We start from the raw sequence: 6080 nt of genomic DNA, 5'->3' as shown, positions 1-6080 counted from the left end.
TTGGCCGGGGGTGCGACTTATACTCAGGAGCGACTTATGTGTGAAATTATTAACACATTACCGTAAAATATCAAATATTATTTAGCTCATTCACCTAAGAGACTAGACGTATAAGATTTCATGGGATTTAGCGATTAGGAGTGACAGATTGTTTGGTAAACGTATAGCATGTTCTATATGTTATAGTTATTTGAATGACTTACCATAATATGTTACGTTAACATACCAGGCCCGTTCTCAGTTATTCAGCCTGTTCACTATTCTTTATTTATTTAAAATTGACTTTCAAATGTCTATTCTTGGTGTTGGGTTTTATCAAAGAAATTTCCCCCAAAAATGCGACTTATATACACTACCGTTCAAAAGTTTGGGGTCACATTGAAATGTCCTTATTTTTGAAGGAAAAGCACTGTACTTTTCAATGAAGATAACTTTAAACTAGTCTTAACTTTAAAGAAATACACTCTATACATTGCTAATGTGGTAAATGACTATTCTAGCTGCAAATGTCTGGTTTTTGGTGCAATATCTACATAGAGGCCCATTTCCAGCAACTATCACTCCAGTGTTCTAATGGTACAATGTGTTTGCTCATTGGCTCAGAAGGCTAATTGATGATTAGAAAACCCTTGTGCAATCATGTTCACACATCTGAAAACAGTTTAGCTCGTTACAGAAGCTACAAAACTGACCTTCCTTTGAGCAGATTGAGTTTCTGGAGCATCACATTTGTGGGGTCAATTAAACGCTCAAAATGGCCAGAAAAAAAACTTTCATCTGAAACTCGACAGTCTATTCTTGTTCTTAGAAATGAAGGCTATTCCACAAAATTGTTTGGGTGACCCCAAACTTTTGAACGGTAGTGTATGTTTTTTTCCTTCTTTATTATGCATTTTCGGCCGGTGCGACTTATATTCCGAAAAATACGGTAATTGTATTTTTTCTTTATATTTTGACTGTACAAAATGCATGTACTGCATGATAATACATGTCTTCTGACTTTCATGCAACAAACATGGATTTTTTTTTTTGTTAAACCAAAAATACATTCCTAATAGGCTGTTTGTCATCTTGACTTACAATTTAAAGATAAAGTTATCCATCAAGTTGTACGTAAAAATATATAATCAAATGCATAGGCCAGTGACTTCAGTTTCATCCATTGTTAATTAAAGTTTGAAAATAATTACACACATGGTCACCCCTGTCAAATTGGGGCCCTAAGCAGAATTACATTTTGATACTCACGCCAAAGAATCACTTGATTAAAGTACAGTTTTATTTTCAAATATTTAAACCCAGTTTCTGTTCAAACTGAAATGTTACAGTGGCCAAACATATTCAATCAATCAAAGTATACTTGTATAGCCCTTAATCACAAATGTCTCAATGGGCTGCACAAGCAACGACATCCTCGGCTCATATCCCACATTAGGGCAATAAAAAAACTCAAACCCAATGGGAACAACGAGAAACCATGAAGAGTGCAGGGCCAAGAACCGAACCCCTTTGGACCCCTTCGAGGTCACATTGCTATGGGAGACACACTGCATCCTGTCAGTAAGATAGGAGTTAAACCAAGAAAATGCTAGGTCTGACATACCAATACGTGTTTTGATACGTTCTAATAATTTTTTTTGGTTGGGGGCATGGTTATTTACAGCTAGAATTCACCAATTGAGTATTTCATATATATTTCATATATATATATATATATATATATATATATATATATATATATATATATATATATATATATATATATATATATATATATATATATATATATATATATATATACATATATATATATATATATATATATAAATATATGTGTATATATATATATATATATATATATATATATATATTTATATATATATATTTATATATATTTATTTATTTATTTTATTTACATAGAAAAAAAAAAAATACTTGAATTTCAGTGTTCCGTTGGCTATCCATTAGATGGCAGTATTGTCCTGTTTAACTTCTCCGTTCATTGGGCAGGCAAGCTGTTTATATTGTGGGAAAGCGGACGTGAGAACAGGCTGTCCCCACTCAGTCTCAGGTCCGCATTGAGCTGGAGGGGGCGTGGCCTCCAGCTCCGGCTGAATACCGGGAGTTTGTCGGGAGAAAATCTCTGCCGGGAGGTTGTCGGGAGAGGCGCTGAATACCGGGATTCTCCCGCTAAAAACGGGAGGGTTGGCAAGTATGCAGATACCTGCCATCTTTTCTGGGATGCTAGTTCATTAATGTCGGGGCTCAGGTGGGCGGGGTTTGGTGGTAGCGGGGGGTGTATATTGTAGCGTCCCGGAAGAGTTAGTGCTGCAAGGGGTTCTGGGTATTTGTTCTGTTGTGTTTATGTTGTGTTACGGTGCGAATGTTCTCCCGAAATGTATTTGTCTTTCTTGTTTGGTGTGGGTTCATAGTGTGGCACATATTTGTAACAGTGTTAAAGTTGTTTATGCGGCCACCCTCAGTGTGACCTGTATGGCTGTTGATCAAGTTGCATTCACTTGTGTGTGTGTAGAAGCTGCATATATCATGTGACAGGGGCCGGCACGCTGTGTGTATGGAGGAAAAGCAGATGTGACGACAGGTTGTAGAGGGCGCTAAAGGCAGTGCCTTTAAGGCACGCCCCCAATATTGTTGTCCGGGTGGAAATCGAGAGAAATTCGGGAGAATGGTTGCCCCGGGAGACTTTCGAGAGGGGCACTGAAAATCGGGAGGGTTGGCAAGTATGAGTATTAGCGGTGAATGCGGTGTTACAGCGGCACCGCCGCTGTATAATACCGGCGGGCCAGCTCTAATGTTAATTTGATATTGCCTCAAGGGCCAAATGAAATTTGGCCCGCGGGCCAGAGTTGGACACCCATGCTCTAATGTTATTTCTTCAAAAAGAGAGATTATTTTGGAGGGCAATATCCGTCGTACATACATTCGGGGGTTAAGGGGGGAGGAGTATATTTATAGCTAGAATTAACTGAAATTCAAGTATTTATATATATATATATATATATATATATATATATATATATATATATATATATATATATATATATATATATATATATATATATATATATATATATAATAAATACTTGAATTTCAGTGTTCATTTATTTACATAACACTCCTCTCTACTACTTGCCGTAGTTTTGAAGCAATGCATGATGGGAATCCGGATGTTGTGTGTCAGTGTATTGACGTGCCGGCTGGAATAAACACACGCTGAGCAATAGCTCCGTGCCTGCCTACTTTATGGGTTATAGATAAACCTATGGATAACGGAGACATATATAATAGTCTCCTTCTTGTTGTGTGTGCAGTTGCGCACTGAGCTCCAAAAGCCGTAGATGTTATAACGTGACTGGGCCGGCACGCTGTTTATATGGAGGAAAAGTGGACATGACGACAGGCTGTCCTCACTCAGGTCCGGCCGGAAATCGGGAGAAATTCGGGAGAATGGTTGTCCCGGGAGATTTTCGGGAGAGGGACTGAAATTCGGGAGTCTCCTGGAAAATTCGGGAGGGTTGGCAAGTATGGGTTAGGGTGAAGGCCGTCCCACCTCAGCAAGCCCGGTTTGCTCCACAAAGAGGGCCAATTATCAATAAACGTTAGTCCCTGTTCTCTACAAAAACTATGCAGCCACTTGTTTAGCGAGACTAATCTGCTATACCTCTCATCATTGCCTCTCGCAGACAGGGGGTCAGAGACAAGTACTGGATGCCAAGATATGTTTCTAGCGAGATTACAAGTCCTAGCTACGGTTCCTCTTTGAAGTCAGTGACAATCTCATCCTAGTGTCATTGGAGCCAATATGTGCAACTATGTTCGTGTAGCTAGTGGTGCGATTAGCGTGTTGTACGTGTTTACTAGGCCTGTTGCGAGTCAGCTCCCTAAGACACCGTGGCTTGTAGGCGTTGAGGCTGCTACAAACTGGGCTAGTCAGCTCGCTACAGCTAACGCGAGCAAAAGTGTCCGCGGCGTCTAAAGTTACGAAATGACTCTGCTCTGTCGGACACGGCCCTCTAGAAGGGCCAACGTATCCATGAGAACGGTGCACGAAGAACAGGGAGCCATACTCGCGTTGTTTCTTTTACCGAGGGTAATTCTTGTTGTCTTTGGATCGGGACTAGTTTAGCTGGTTCTCAGCAGGAAACCGATGGTTTGTACAGTCCGGGTAGGGGACAGGACTCTGTCCCAGGTGGAGGAGTTTAAGTATCTCGGGGTCTTGTTCACGAGTGAGGGAAAGATGGAGAAGGAAATCAGCCGGAGAATCGGAGCAGCTGGGGCAGTATTGCAGTCTCTCTGCCGCACTGTTGTGACGAAACGAGAGCTGAGCCAGAAGGCAAAGCTCTCGGTCTTCCGAGCTATCTACATTCCTACTCTCACCTATCGTCATGAAGTGTGGGTCATGACCGAAAGAATAAGATCGCGGATACAAGCGGCCGAAATGAGTTTCCTCAGAAGGGTGGCTGCCATCTCCCTTAGTTCAGTCACCCGAGAGAGACTCGGAGTAGAGCCGCTGCTCCTTCGCTTGGAAAGGAGCCAGCTTAGGTGGTTCAAGCATCTCGTGCGGATGCCTCACGAGCGTCTCCCTAGGGAGGTCCTCGTTGCACGTCCCACTGGGAGGAGACCTCGCGGCAGGCCAAGGACCAGATGGGAGGATTACATCTCCTCTCTGGCCTGGGAACGCTTCGGGATTCCCCAGGAGGAAGTTGCTAATGTTGCTCTGGAGAGGGAAGTCTGGGGGTCTCTGCTGGAGCTGTTGTCCCCGCGACCCGATTCCGGATAAGCGGTTGAAGATGGATGGATGGATATGTTAGCTTTGCTAGCAAGCTGGAAGAGGGGCGGTGAAACAGAGTGGGTGCTTTGTAAGTTTGATAAGACTACTAAATATGTTGGAGACGAAATAAAGAAAGCTGTAAAACAATTAGAAGCACACAGAGAGAAAGATAGCACTTAGCTTTGGCGCGGAAGCAGACTTTTCCGGACGTGACGTCACGGGAAAATTGTAAAGGATGTGTTAAATTATAACATCTGCATTATTTTTAATGAATACCTAGTCCTACTATACTACTGTATTTTAATGTCGGTCCTTATGGTGGTACTTGGAGAGCAAAGTGTTTTCTGAGGTGGCAATAATGATTGTATTGTATAACATTGATTTGTATTTACTGTGACAAGTGGCCCTCTAAGGGCAGCCATCACTGCATAGTGGCCCTCAGTTAAACATGTTTGACACCCCCATCTTGTGATAAAATTAGGTTTCCTCTGGCTTAAATATACAGTCGATCATTTTGGTACATCAAAGCTTTTTCCGGTAACCCCGTGTAGTGTAATTTCTTGTCCAGCAGGGGGCAACAGTCTGACATTCACTCATTGCAAATAAATGAATGCCACTGAGGGCCACATGGCAGTTATGTTTGGACCCAGAGGGCCGCTTTTAACAGTGAACACTATTATTACACAATTTTTGATGCATTTTTAGTAGATTTTTAAAAAACTAAAATGTAAAAATAATATTGTAAGTTGCAATAATTGGCTGTAGTGTGTGAATGTGAGTGTGAATTTTGTCTAACAGTGTTGGCCCTGTGATGAGCTGGCGACTTGTCCAGGGTTTATCCTGCCTTCCGCCCGAATGCAGCTGAGATAGGCTCCAGCACGGCAAGCGGTAGAAAATGGATGGATGGATGGCAATACTTTCACCTCAAAATGTAGTGTATATTACTGTAAATGGAAAAAAAACAGTACTGCTGTTTTAATGGTAAAAAAAAGGCAGGTCAGTTGCCAGAATTGTACTGTAAAATTTAGATTAGGTTTTTTATTGTAAATTAAAAAAAACTGCAATTTTACAGTAACATTTTGTCACCTGAGCTGCCAGTTTGCTTTTACTGCAAATCAACAACTGCAGATTTTTTTGGTGTATTACTGTAAATGCCAAAACGACACCACAGTTTATTACAGTAAAAGTACTGTTTTTTTCATTTGGAGAAAAATGCCACAGTAAATTTCAGTTTTACCATGAAATCTATAGCTACTTTTACATTGCACCATTTGATGGATAACTTGCT

The sequence above is a fragment of the Entelurus aequoreus genome, linkage group LG14, assembly GCF_033978785.1.
Source record: "Entelurus aequoreus isolate RoL-2023_Sb linkage group LG14, RoL_Eaeq_v1.1, whole genome shotgun sequence".
Taxonomy (NCBI): domain Eukaryota; kingdom Metazoa; phylum Chordata; class Actinopteri; order Syngnathiformes; family Syngnathidae; genus Entelurus; species Entelurus aequoreus.
This window is presented reverse-complemented; position numbering follows the sequence as displayed.